The 14,976-nt window shown below is 42.1% G+C and overlaps 1 long non-coding RNA gene across 2 annotated transcripts; it reads left to right on the forward strand.

Annotated features, from left to right (window-relative positions):
- The first annotated feature begins 7 nt into the window (after positions 1-7).
- LOC110350582 (uncharacterized) lies at positions 8-14,330 on the forward strand. 2 transcript variants are annotated; one of them, XR_002397237.2, is made up of 4 exons: positions 8-196; positions 2,209-2,253; positions 3,258-3,328; positions 9,851-14,330. It is a non-coding gene; the product is annotated as an uncharacterized LOC110350582 (long non-coding RNA). The 2 variants fall into 2 exon arrangements; XR_015451330.1 differs by having other exon boundaries at positions 19-2,253.
- The last annotated feature ends 646 nt before the right edge of the window (positions 14,331-14,976 follow it).

Here is a 14,976-nt window from a genome sequence, read left to right on the forward strand (position 1 = left end):
CGTCACCGCGTTGCCAGTCGAGCCATGGCCGAGGCACCGACCGGAAGCGCCGTTCCTCCCGCCCCGACGCGGTCGCGATGGTAACCGGGCCCCGCGAGGTACGCTGCCTGGCTCTACTTACTCCCGGCCCTTTTGTTCTGTAGCCGGACGCGCGTGGCGAGGGGCTGGGAGCGGCGTTAGGGGAGCAGCAGATCTGGTAAAATATGCTCAAGCTCATTACTTCTTGTAGTTGTTAGCAACCGACTTATTAAAGAACTGTTCAAATCCTTTTGCATTTGTTGTTTCGCTTTGCTTTCCCTTCCGCCCAGCCAGACCAGTAAGGAAGGCGTTGCTGTCACCAGCTTTAGGACGAGGAGGTAAAGCCGCGATCGGCCGGAGCTGCGGGCTGGGCCTGCAGGTTCCAGGGCGCTGAGCTCTCTCAGACTTGGGGAAAAGGAGAGGGCGCCGCCCCCCTGGAGTCAGCAGGAGACACGCAGGTGGACCCTGTGGGTGTGCTGTCCTTGGTTTTCCTCTCTTCCTCCGCTCCCGTCACGGCCTCTTCTCTGGGCTGCTTGTTACCCTGGTCTCTCTTCCTCGCACGGTGCCTAGAGGTAAAGACCAGATCTGAACCTTTGGCAGCCTGACACAAACTTCACTTGGAGATGTTCAAATGGTTTTATTCTTGCCACCACTTACATTTACTTCCCTTCTTTTTAATCTTTCTTCTACCAAATCTCACTTTAAGAAGCATTCAAGAGAACCTTGAGTTGGATAGGTAAAATATTCTAATATGGTCATTATGCAGTGATGGTATGAATTATAAAGAATAGATTGAGACAGGCAACACAAAAACATCTAAAAATTGGTTCTCCGCAGGAGTTTTCGCGTTTAAGCCAACATGAAGAGCTTTATGCTGATCAGTAGGCAATCTAGTTTTTGTTTGTTTGGGTTTTTTTCTCTGTACCGGGGATCAAACTCGGGACCTTGCACTTTTGAGGCAGGCCGTGAAACCACTAAGCTAAATCCCCGGCCCCTAGGTTTTCTTGTTTGTTTTGGGGTTTTTTGGTACCGGGGATTGAACGCGGCTAGGCCCTAGTTTTAATCCTAGATCCAGGATACTTCCGCGGGGCTCTACCAGAATATGTAGGGCAACGGAATTAGGTGTGGTGAATACCTTCCCACGCAGTGTTATCAGGGTACAGTAACGCCCCTCAATGGGTCTACTCTCAATCTCAATTCCCTGCTCCGTCCTTCCCTGGACAGAGACAGAGAGATACCCTAGAGTACTCCAGTCTGTACAGCTTTATTTTGATTTACTCCTCCATAAAGGTGCTGTGTTATCTTTTATTCTGCTTGTTTACTTGGGTTTGAAAAATAAGAAAGGTACTTTTACCCCAGCAAATCCAAAATGTTTTAAATATTTTATTTATATCCAGAATACTATCGTTTCAAAATGTAGTCAATATAAACTTGTCTGTGCAACATTTCGCATTGTTTTTTCCTCTGGAGTCTTCAAAAGCTGGTCTGTACTTTGCCTGAAAACCGCACGCCCCAGTGTGGCCTCGATGCATTTCAGGTGCTCAGAAGCTGGATGCAAGTGGTGGGCCCTGTACTGAGCAGGGCCCTCCAGAGTACAGTGTCCTGACTCCGAGCCGGGCATTCATGTACCTTCCCAATACAATCCTTAGTTTTCCAGCCTGGTCTCCTGTTACCTCCGTAAATGAAAAGGATAAACAGCTGGATCTTTTCTCAATGTTTCACCCATCATTTTGTCCAATGCTTCCCCTTACCTTCACTCTTCTTCCGCTCTCAGTTTTATCCCTCCTTTAAAGCCTGTATCTTCCACCACCTTTCATGGTGGCTCAGGCCTTGAAAATTACTTCCTTGGCTTTCTTAAAAAGTTCCGTGTGCACTCATCTGAATCCATCGCATGGCACAGTGCACTGTTTCAGGTGCATATTCCAGCGTGAACACCTCTCAACAGAGAAACAGAAACGTTTAATGTTAATCCTAATCAACTTCCTCACTGCGGCATTCTCACTGTGTCTGTATTATGTGAAACTAATAAAGCAGAAATATGAACGACGTTATTTAATGGGTAAGAGCTTCAGTTCTGAGTCAGACTATGGAAAGCCCAGATCTGCCTTTTGCATGAGTACTTTTTAAAGTCAACCTCTGTTTTGGTTTTTCCTCTGTAAAACAGAAACAATAATAACATCTCCCTTCTAGGAAATGGAGGTAACTATGCCTGAAAGAAGTGAGAGCTTATTAAAGGTGAGGTATTTTTGCTGCTTATAAGGATTATTATCATAATTAATAGGGAGGTATTTGTTGCTGTTTTGATTCATAGCACTTCTTTGGGAATTTCCAAACAGACCAAATGAAAATGAATTAGGAAAAAAAAAAACCAAAACAAATACCTGTTGAATATACTTTTTGCTTGGCTGCAGGATAGTATCAAAGATATGAGCAAAACCCTCTTAATTTGAATCATCAAGATCTAATATGGGTAAGATAGGTATACATTAATGTTTGATTCAATACAATTAACAAAATACTGTAATACATAGACATAGAAACATAGATCAGAGGTTTAAGTCTATTGGTTACAACTAGTGGCATGAAAAATACCACAGTTATCCAATGTATCAATTTAAAACTAGCCTGCCCCTACACTGATATCCACCAGACATTAACAAAATCTTCATATCATATCATACAAGTAAACTGTGTTTCTCATTGATAGATAATACTTATAATATGTACAGTTGTATTGATCAGCTTTCTGTCACTACAATAAAATACCTGAGATCCTTAACTCAGACAGAGAAAGGATTTACTTTGGCTCACTGTATTGGAGGGTCTGGTCCAAGGTCACTGTTGGGGCAGCCAAATAGCAATGGTAGAGAGTGTGAGGGAACAGAATGCATCTTCATGGCCAGGAACCAAGGTAGAAAGAGCAAGAGACCAGGCCCACAGTCCCTTCTGAGGCCACAGCTCCAGCAACCTACAGGTCTCCCACTAGGCCTCAGCTCCCAGAGATTCCCCCAAGTGATGCCAACCTGGAGATGAATCTTGAACACGGGTTGGGGGGACACTTACCATAGCAACAGTGTACTTGTGCTGGGTTCAAGTTCCTCTCTTAGCATTACACACACTTGTCCCCTTCCTAGTGGTTCCATCACCAACTCTTCTTTAATTTGCTTGATCTTTATTTCTATATTTTTAGGATTTTCATAGCAGTGAACTAAGCTGTATTTATTTTTTAAATAAATTAGAGGTTTGCTTGGAGTGCAATTCAAACTCACTGGGAAGACAGCAAAACCACCAAGAATCGGCTCATGCTGAGGTAAAACACAATGATACTGTACCTTTGTTATATGTGCATCATTTACCTATTCCCTCAACCAAATATTTCCTGAGTGTCTACTGTGTGCCTTACACGGGACACACAAGGCGGCCCTCTCAGGAGCTTAGCATGGATACGGTAGATGGATGTTTAAACAAGGAACTGAAGCAGCAGTAAGCACTAAGCGAGAGGAAGTACCAATTGCTGTGCCTCCAGTCACTTACAGGTATGCACACACAATAGGTCACTGAGGGTTGAAACCCTTGAGTCCAGTTGAAACCAGTCCAGGAAAAGGTATTCTGGAAGTGTTAAATCATGTTTTGGAGGAAGGGAGAGATGAGCAACTCGATTTAGAGAGAGACACTATATGATGGGGGGGCAGCTATTTCAGGAAAATTCCTAAAGGGGAAGAGCTGAGCTGAATGGAATTTCTAGTTGTGTTTTACAGAACCCCCATACTGATCCATAGGGATCAGCTTGCACTCCCACTGACAGTGCAGAAGGGCTCCTTTTTCTTTGCAGCCTCCCCAGCATTTGTTATTATTAAATTTCTTGATGATGGCCATTCTTTCCGGAATAAAATGGAATCTCAGTGCTGTTTTAATTTGCATTTCTCTAATGGTCAGGGATTTCATGTATTTATTGAGCATTTGTACTTTTTCTGAGATTTCAGTTGTCCATTTTTTGACTGGGTCTTTTATTTTGGGGGATCTAATTTTTTTGAGTTCTTTATATATTCTTGACATTAGTCCTCTGCCCATGGAGTAGCTGGCAAAAATATTTTCCTGTTCTGTAAGTTGTCTCTTCACTCTGTCGGCTGTTTTCTTTGCTGTGCAGAAGCTTTTTAATTTGAAATAATCTCATTTGTTTATTCCTGATGTTATGTCTTGTGCAATTGGGGTTCTGTTCAGAAAGTCCTTGCCTAGGGCTCTCTTCCAGAGTTTTACCTCTTTTGTCTTCAGAAGATTGTTTCTGTTTTAACATTTAGATCTTTGACCTGTTTTGATTTTAGTTGAGTGCATGGTGAGATGTATGGATCTATATCCAGTCTTCTGCATGTGGGCAGCAGTTTTCCCAGCGGCATTTATTAGAGGCTGTCTTTCTCCCAGTGTGTGTCATTTTCCCCTTTGTCAAAAATCAGATAGCTGGTGGTGCCTGGGGCTGTCTCTGCTCCCCCTGTCCTGCTCCACTGGTCCTCCTGTCTGGTTTTGTGCCAGCACCATGCTGTTTTCTTGCTGTAGCTTTGTAGTATAACTTCAAGTCCAGGGTTGTGATGTCTCCTGCTTTGCTCTTTTTACCCAGGATTGCTTTTGCTATTCTAGGTCTCTTCTGGTTCCATGTAAATTTTAGGGTTATTTTCTCCAAATCTGTGAAGAATGCTGTTGGTGTTTTCACAGGGATTGCCTTAAATCTGTGTCGCACTTTTGGAAGTGTGGCCATTTGGACCGTATCAGCTCTGCCTGTTCTGCAGCAGGGCACACTCTCCATGCTCTGATCTCCTCTGGGCCCCTTTTTCAGGGAGCTGTAGTTTTCAGCACAGACATCTTTGCCTCCCTCTTCTTTTAAAAATAGCTTTTGGTTTTGCCTTTCCCCTCATTGATGGCCCTCACTTGGCCCATGTCTGCCTGTTTTTCTGCCCATCCTGAGCCACTGAGCTCCACACAGCCATGAGGGGAGAGGGCAAGAGGCTGAGAAGCTCCCAGCACCTCCTCCTCCTGTTTTTCTTCTTTGTTTCTCAACAGTTATGTTGATTTTAGCTCCCTCCAAGGTCTTTATTTTATCTGAGATTTTTGTTAGGATTTTTCTACCTTCTTCACAACTAATGTTTTAATATGTCCATGAATCTATTAAAGAAACTGTGTACAAACATCTTCTGTTTCTCTTAGGTAATCGTAAGAAAAACCAATTTATTTTCCCTCTTCTCCCCTTTCTCTTTGGTCTTATGGCCACCCTGGCTCAGCTGTGTACTTTCCAGCAACCCTAAAATGTGTCATCCACTCTTTCATTCACGTGAGGGATGCATTTCTATACTGGCTTTTTTAAAAAAAACTTTCTTCCCTTTTCATTTTAATTTTTTAAATCAGAAGGCTTTTTTTTAAAAAAAAAAAAAAAAAAAAAAGGTTATTTTTGTCATGTAATTGACTCACAGAAGAAAGGTTAATCTGAATGACCAAGGGGTGTTAATTTGTGGGTTAAAATGTGTTAAACAGTTGATAGGAAGTCTGTTTAAGTCAATTAGAGAGCATAATGAAGATGTTTCCAGGGTGTTGGGAAACCTTTGCCATTGGCTCACAATGCACTAGTGTATAACCATGGCACCTACCTTAACATGCTGCTGTGCGCAGGTCTTCAAATTCGTGCGAATTCTAGTGGATATGAATAAATCCTCACATTTAGAGAAAGTTGTGTTTTATTAATGAGACCATTTTCTATAGGAAATTAAATTCATCATTTAATGCATCCTTAAAATAGTGCAAAACATATTACAATTATCTTTGTTACTGATATATTTTTCTAAAATAAAAATATATCCATGCTGTATAACCTTCAAAAATATTCTAGGTTTAATTTGTCTATATGCCTCCTTGTTTTATTAACAAAATTATCACCATTATTATAGACTTCTGAAAACAGAAGGTAGAATTCATCTAGAAGGTAGAGTTGATAAAGATATATAAAATTTGGTGTGTGGTCATTTAAAGAAATGATGCTTTTTCTCTGCTAAAATTACTTGAAGTAATATGAGATGTTTTAGGATTAGTTTCTTCAAAACTTTCAAATAGGTAACATGATGCAGAATTTCATGTTCTTTGCTCCATTTCAGTAGCTGAATGTCATTTCTGTAGGATGACAGCTCTATTTCAGATGAAGGAAGCCCTGCGAATTCCACAGTTCAAATCCACAAGAGAGATGACTGTAAACATCACATCTTAAAATACATTCTTCACTTGGTGCCAGGGTTACTACAGTACTATTTTTTATTACTTGTGTCAGTTTACTAGTAATAAACACATTTAGCATTTCTGCTTCTTTTTGCAGCCTTTTGGTTTAATTATTTAGCGATTGATGAAAAGCAAGTCTCGTATGCTAAAAGGATTTCCACATTGATGAATTAAATGCCAAAATAATGAAAGCGCACAGTTTAAAAAATATACTGAAGAATAGATGTTTTCTGATGAATTTCCACAAAAGCATCATATTTTAAAGATATTTTAAGCCATTCATGGTATTACTTTTTAATCTACTAGAGAACCACTGTGAGCGTAGTCTTTTGTAGCTTATTAGCAATTTCTTTAATGAGTTTTTCGGTGTGATAGATAGTTAAAGTAACACACAAATGACAGATTGTTTGCCTTTAATGATTTCCCTGTTTCAAGCCCATTACAAAGCAATTAGAAATCTGACAGCATTTTCACTCTGCATTACTGATCATCTAAAGTGATGAAGAATGAGAGGTGATGAATATTAATTGTATATTTTCATATGATTATCATAAATTATTACCTTGTCTGATGTGCTGCAGGTGAAGCAGCAGTGCTGAAGAAAGGCAGCCAGATACATTAATTTGAAAGACTATATCGTTTTTAAGAAATCTTTGTCTGTAGTGTAAATCCTGGTCTACAATGGTAGTCTCTGAATGCTCTGTGAATAGTAAATTAATTATTTTTAGTTTCTCTGTATATTTGGAGCAACTTAAATACATTTTCTTATTTAAGTGAAGAAAAGAAAAGATTATTTCATATTACTACATACATATATAAGTTCAGAATTTAAAATATCTTGTATATTACATACATACACATATACCTATATTCAGATACATCACTACAGAGAAAGATAGCCTTAGAAGTAGTTCTTACATTAGCTTTAAGTTAAACTCAGGTAATCCTGCAAAAGAAGGAGAGGCAAAATGAGAACGTTAACTGGATAGAGTATAAGATTTTTCTAGGTCCTCACGGTAGCCCACTCGGTCCAAGCGCACAATCCTTCTGACTCTTGCTGTAGGCAGAGAGGCCAACCTGTCAAACAAGATGCAAGCGCTGCTGTTACATTGTTGCTTGGTCCTTGCCTGGGACTTGGGGCAAACGCTGGCCAAGAAAGCAGATCGTGGTGCGTAGCATGGTGACAACTGGCAAGCTGAAAGCATTTCAGACAACTCGAAATGTAATGGAATCAGTTTTACCGAACTAAATTAGTTTTTATTTTTGTACCTCTCTAACTGTAGATATCAGTTGGCAATCAATGCGTAATGAATAGTTCTGAATTTCTTGTGCTGCTGCAGCTTGACTCAGTCCTGGCTTTTTGACCCTTTGCACGCGGCTTGCTTCGCGGTACACCATGACTCACAAATAGAAGCCTGGCCTCCTGGATCCACTTTGATTTGTGGAGAAAGCCTTAATCAGTATAGTAATGATTTTAATCAGCGAAGTAAGTTTTAGCACGCTATTTAGAAATGATTGTCTATTTTGTATCCAGTCTTATGTAGTCTCATTTTGTATATATGAGGAGTGAAAGTGAAGAGCTCTCTGAAATTCATTACAGATTTACTGAAGGAAAAGCTGGGTGTCATGATGAGAAAGGAAGTTACCGGAAGGGGTTGAGTTTCTAGCGTTTTATAGCCTTTTTCCTGGATAAGCTTTGCAAACGTGTTATTTATTCTTCATGTCTGAACCTCCCAAAGTTTTGCTCTACTGGCTCTGTTTCTTCTATAATGTAGGTCTGCCCAGCACAGTTTAGAGAATCTGAATGGCGATTCCCTGTGTCCTCAGCCCCTTTCTGCTGCTGTTCATTATCTCTCTTTTTTTCAGCTTTTATCAGAAGGTGCCACAGATGCAAAATAGCAACAACTCCAGAGGAGCGGGAGGGTGGGGCGCAGTCTCGCGAGTGAGTCCCGCGGCCGCCCCTTTGGGCAGGGCTACTCTACTAACTGGGAGCCCGGGCCGAGACCTCCCCAGAGTCCTTCCCAAACCCGGCCAGCCTCCCTTTGCTTCCACTTCCAACCCACCACTGTGTTAGCCCGTGTCTTGTTATAGTGAAATATGTGAGGCTGGGACACTTCATAAAGAAAGGGGATTTTTCAGCTCACAGTTCTGGAGATTCCAGGGCCTGGTGACAGCACCAGCTCAGCCGTGGTGAAGACCACGTGGTGGGAGTATGTGGAGGAAGCCAGAGGGTGAGTCCGGGGCTGAGGCCTGGCTTCCAGAACCGCGTGTTGTCCCTAAGGGCCACCAGGCTCCTTGCTGAGAGGGTGCCCATCCCTAAGGACCTCCCCCCAGGCCAGACTCCCGAAGGGTTCCAGCACACCTCCCTACACCCCTGCCAGAGGACCAAGCTTCCAGCGAGTGAATCTTCGGGGAACAAACCATGCTGAAACCATAGCAACCACCAACTGACAGCCCTGACTTTTGGCCAGAGTCTCCACTTTTCCTTCAGAGGAATTGGTCTGGAAAACAGACCTGTTTTTCCATGACAGAAAACAGCTATTCATACCTCAGTCCACAGGGACCTGTGCTGCCGCCCTCCCCCTGGCACTGTTAGCAAATCAACAGCACAGGAGACAAACTCTTCTCAACTGCAAATAGCTGCATCTTCTCTGACACCAGAGTCTCTGGGATACGAATATATTCCGCCATGGCTAAATATGCTGTTTGAAGAGCCCAGGATTTAGCTCAGTGGTGCTGCCGCCTGCCTTGCAAGCGCAAGGTCCTGAGCTCACTCCCCAGTACTAAAAAAAAAATAAAAAAAACACTCACCTGTGTTTGGATAATGCAGGAGACAGATCTAAATACAAAAATGTGGAGCTTTTTAATTAATACCCACTTTCACATTGTTTACTCATTTGATCTTTTGAATAATCCTATGGGGAATGGAAAGGAGTTATATTATCATATACACAAGGAAAGAAGGGTGGGAAAGGATAGTGGAAATATTCACACCTACATCAGCTGACATAATCTGAGCTCCCATATGTGAAAGATCCTCTATTAAATGGCTCAAATTTTAACAATAGAAGGGCTTTAGAGGGCCCCTTGTATGAGTCTTCCCTCTTGTCAGTTTTAGACAGAAATAAAGCCAAGAGAGTTCAAGATGTACCCCAGGTCTGCCCCACAGCTAAAACCAGAACTACAAGTGCATGATGGTCCCTTCCTGTGACCGAAGTCTTCATACCCTGAAGTCCTCCATGCTACTTTGATCTGGGATACACTGGTCTCCAGATACATGGACCGCCTTCTTTCATCTTGTCTATACCATCTTCCTTCTCTAACCAGGCAACAGCTATTCTTCCTAATCTTCAGGTTTTAAGTGATTTTTACCAAGTACTTACATTTTAAGTACCGTGATGTTGCCATCTGTACCCATGGGAGATCCTTTTGTTTTGGTCACAAAGCATTCTCTTTAGTTGTATTTTCTTCAGTCAATAAAATAAAGCAATTATTGGTTACAGTCTTGGCTTGGCAGATGGACATATTTTTACCTTGTTTCACCACACTGTCTGAGTTACAAAACTGTTTCATTGTGTAGGTGTTGCCACTGAACATTCTGGAGTGTCCTGGATACCAGAGGAAGAGGAGACCGTGGTGACTGAGGTACCTGTGTTGACAGAGCCTAGGGAAGAGGTGGGGCACTGACTCGTCCCCAGTTCCTCCTTCATCCTCCAATGCATGCGATGTCACCAGGGCATCTGTCCTTCTCTAGGCTGGGGGCTCCCTGATCGTTTCCTTGGTCCTGAGGCTTAGAAGGACAAGTGCAGTCAGACTACAACCTGGTCCTCACACTTTTTCCCTAAGATGTCGATGTTATTATTTTACTATGTTATAAGTGGTAACAGGTTGGGGACAGCAACTCCGATCTGAGAGCAGCTCGTTTTAACATAGTGCTGGCTCTTGCCCCATCCTCACCAAAGCCAGATGTTTCCCCATCAGGGTCTTCCCATCGTAGCCAGGCTCTCAGTACCCTGGAGTCCTCTGCGCCATTTTTATCTGGGCTACTCTGGTTTACTCTTTTCTTTCTTTTCTTTTTTTTGGTACCAGGGATCGAATTTGTGTCCTTGCACTTGCACAGCAGGTGGCAAAACCACTGAGCTAAATCCCCAGCCCTATCTGGGCTACTCTGGTCTCCTGATACAAAGACTTCCCTCCTTCATCTTGTCTATATTTTCTTCCTTCTCTAACCAAGTAACAGCTATTCTTCACAACCTTCAAGTTTTAAGTACTTTCATCAAGTACTTACATTCCAACCACCATTGCATTGCCATCTGTGGCCCTGGAAGACCCTTTTAATTCATTCACAAAACATTCCCTCTCTTCCTCTCAAAATTGCTACCTAAATTTGGTTTCCATCTTGTCCCAGTGCAGTACCACTTGGAATCAAGTCATTTAAGATCCCCAGGTCAAAGAAAGGTCAAGGAGTTAGAAAATTATGGAAAGTCATATTTTAAATTTCGAAGATCTGAAGGGCCTGATGGGATGGGTCCAAAATATAAGGAGGCCAATACCCCTTCCATCAGTCCCCAGTGAACCTGGCTGAGTTCCGAAAGAGTGCCTCGAGAGAGTGGCCATGGCCCAGTAGCCACCTCTACCATTAGTGCAGATTTTTGGGGTCCTTCCCTCAGAAATATTTTTCCTACTGAAGTGGGAAATAGAATTGAAAAACCCACAGCACTGAAATGACACTGTTCACATCTCCCAAGGTAACATGCCCTGTCATTCTGTCACAGGAAGACACTAAGTTCACATGGCACATTAGGCTCTTTGGATGCCAGTTTTTTATGTGCTTCTCAGTGCTACTAATGATTGTTTCATTTGTTCCTGCGTGTTCTCAGGAGCTGTCTAATTACCAAAATCATTTCCCCTTGCTTTAAGGATGGGTATATTTTCCCTTTTACAGTCTTCAGGGGCGTTTTCCCATCACTTTACTATGGTGAGAACAGACCGAAATAGTTAAAAGGAGTGGGAAGGAAGAGGGATGAGAATATCATATTTTTTCTTTTGTGGTAGTCACATTGCTCATGTGACCTATTTTAATCTATGGTCATAAATATTTAATGTTTTAATTCATTCTTAGGCTTCTTAAAGTTCAAAGTAGCTGTCTCTTCTGGAGGAAAGCTTATCATGTACTTCTTTAAGAGTGTGTCTAGTTTCAGAGCCCTCAGTTGTAGCCATTTCTATTTATTTCAGGCTTTGCAAACTGAATAATTTCCTTGCTATTATTCAGTCTGCAGAGGAGCTCAGGTTACCTAGTATGGTGCCTCAACATGTCAAGCGGTTCACTGTACTTACTCTGTGCGTGCCTGGAAGTTTAGCCTTGCTGATTAGTGGGTGTTAGGATTATAATCAAAGAATTACAAGTAAATATCAAACATCAGACTCGAAGCTACAAATTATCCTAAGAATAAGGCATTTAAGAAAAATATTATCTAAAGCTGTGAAAGCAGTTTGATTTTGTGGAAATCATCAAGTGTAGGGGATAGAGGGTCTGCCCAGAGGATGCTGAAGACGGGGCCCATGTTACTCAGCAGTCTGTCCCCCGAGCCATGGATGCTGCCTGCCTGTGTCCCTACCTGTGAAAACCATGGGTTGGGACCATTTTATATTAACATTAACACAGCTATTTAATCAAGTAAAATGGAAACTTCACTTTTCAAATGAATGTAAAGCATTGTACCCCAAAGTGCTCGCAGGGGGAGGCCACTTGAGGCTGGCAGACAGGTACCTCAGCTGGTGGAAAACGTTAGTTCTTGCAGACTGGGGGAGGCGGGTGGGGGGTGGGATTTGGCCAAGTCCTAGTTTCTAATGTGTGTGGCTTCTAACAGCCAGTGAGAGCTTGGGAAGACTGTGAACACTGCGAGGAGGTACTTACTCACTTGCTAGGTCAAGTTTACTGAGCTTGGAAAACTCACAGTGGAAGTCACATAGTCAAATCGGCCTCCTGCGTCTCCCAGCTGGCAGAACAGAAACTAGCACACAAGATTGGGTCAGAGGTGCGCTTTGAGGGTGGAGCCCTTCCCTCCTCACTTCCGCAAGGCTACACAATCCGTTGCTTTGCTTGGATCTTCACAAATTTTGACTGTTTTTAGAATCCTAAAGATAGGGGAACACAGTTATCTGAATGTAGGCAGATGCAGCATTTCTCCAAAGATTACGGGGTGCAGATAGGATTGTTAATGATCTCTCACGTTAATTTAAGAAGATGATATCATTGTTTTGAGGGTAAGCTAGGCGTTGTAGATGGGGAATTAGACTATGCTTTCATGATACATGAATTGCTATGATTAGTTGAATTACGAAGTTATATATATTGAAATCATCCCTGAGTCGTTCAGCTGGGTTATGAAAACACCGGATGAAACGTCCCGGAAATAGACAGGGTTCGAGGCTGCCTGTTGCGAGCCCTTAGCAGGGCTGAGCCGGCCGGCTGAGGCCGCCCCTTCGTGTCCTACAGCTTCTGCCTGCTGGTGCTGGAGCCTGCCTCGCGGTGCTCAGGCCCAGGCCGGTGGTAGGTATCGCAGAGTTGGTGTTCAAGTGGCCTTTATTTTACTTACTACTGGCCCCAGGGTGCAAGAGTAGCAATCCTGGTGAGATTCTAAGACGCCAAAGCCAAGCCATCAAGTTCTTTCTTTAAGTGGAAAAAGACCTCCACTTAGGGAAAGGGAAAAAAATGCACAGTGAAATGGCCCAGATTTCTGACAAGAACAAATACAGCCATGAAATGGTAAAGAAAGCAAAGGTGCGGTGGGGGCTCGGCTCAGGCTGCCCGTGAAGCTGGCCGCAGCACGGAGCGCTTAGCGGAGGTGGGGCGCGGCAGCTGCCTGCGGAGCGAACGCTCGAGTTGGCTCTGGCGGCCGGGCTCAGCGGAGACAGTGAGGACCGGCGTTCACGTCCACCTCAGAGTCGCTCCCCTCTCCAGCCCTCCACGCGAAATGCATGAGAGCCCTCTTCAGAGTGAGCAGAGTTCGGGAGGCTGTATCAGTACCTTGCTGTGTCTCTAAGGCCTCTCCCTCTCTCTCACTGAGGCACGGTCTGGCTATGTAATTCAGGCCTTGAACTCACTATGTAGCCCAGGCTGGCCTCGAACTTGGGGTGATCCTCCTGCCTCAGCCTCCCGCGTGCTAGGATTACAGGCGTGCGCCTCTGCGCCTGGCCGCTCTAAGGTACCTGCAAGCAGGACCATTGTATTTCCCTAAGGCAGAGGAGAGAGGAATTCACTGAAGTCAGTGGGGGAGGACTTTTCCTCCTGGGGGAGCATTCAACTTGTTTCTCTACTCCTCAGGGTTTCAGCTTTCTGCTTTCCGAAGTCAAGTGCTGCATTTTATGGCTGTAAATAATAAATTTAAGCAAAATAAAAGCAATTTCATGCTCAGGAGGAAAAGGCATTGATGTGATTTTTACCCTTACTTAAAGAGTTGTGTCCATTAAGCTAATATGGAGTGAAAGGAGCTTTTTTTCTGCCTTCATTTTTGAAAATTGACATAAAAACCTTAAGATTTCCCATGTACCACTTCCAAACTTTTTGAGCCTATTCTATTGCCACACGGCAATCTTTGATGTCTAAAGAATTACATTTCTCTCTCTAAAAAGGAACTAAAGCAAGAGTTGAATAATCTTTTACATATAAAATATGCATATTTATGAAAAAAGTGGATGCATTTGAAAAATAGCATGTATTTTATGCTCCTATTTACTCATTACTATGGCAACTACCACACTACTTAGTACTTATGCTGTCTAAGAAGCAGAAAAGCTTTTCAAAAATATAAATACGCCAGAACCATGTATTGTATTTATTTTGCTGTTTAGAAAAATATTTATTCTAATGCATATTATTGAAGAAAAATAGCAATAAATAATATAAACTTCAGGTTCACTTAAATGATACCTTTTCTTGCAGTATGTTTTAAAAAGCAAAATAATTACAATTTTCTTGTTGTAAAAATGAAAATAAATAATAGAAATAATGAAACTCGTGGGTCAATCTTAAAATGTAGTCTCTCAATTTTTCCTATTTTTACGACTTAAATCTTTTGATTCATAACAAATTTCTGAAAATATAAAACCTGAACACTTAGACCACATACTTAATCTTAGCTTCATAAATTGGAACATGCAAGCCATTTGCATTTCCGATCGAAGACAGTTTTTAACATCTATGAACAAAAGATTTCTGTTTTGTATTTGAGATGAAAGGCGTGGTCGCTACTCTTTTTCTTTGTTTAATTATTTATTTAAATCGTTTTCTGACATGTGTGATACATAAATAAAATATTCTAATGTTAAACATCAGAATTGGAGTTGTGAAGCACAGAAGCAGACGTGTTTCATGTCACGTATCACCTGCCAGGAGAAACTGCAACACGGCGTTTAAGCACTACAGACAGCAAGCATATTGTCTCCAGTACTTGTAAACAGGATGGCTCTGCAGTTTCACAGTTTATGTTGACAGTATCTTTGTGGGAAATGTAATTATCAAATGAATTATAACACATCTTAGTATTAAGATCATTAATAGTGATTTTAATTGCCTTTTTCAAGATAATTGGCTATCTTCTCCTAAGTATACAGAAAAGGGGACATTGGGCTAATTAGATATTTTGAACTTGATTATCTTTAAACTATCTAGAAGTTTAACATATACATTCTGTATTTTAGAAA

This window comes from Heterocephalus glaber, unplaced genomic scaffold, assembly GCF_053883595.1.
Source record: "Heterocephalus glaber isolate CG9 unplaced genomic scaffold, H.glaber_assembly_v1.0 deba00001428, whole genome shotgun sequence".
NCBI lineage: Eukaryota > Metazoa > Chordata > Mammalia > Rodentia > Bathyergidae > Heterocephalus > Heterocephalus glaber.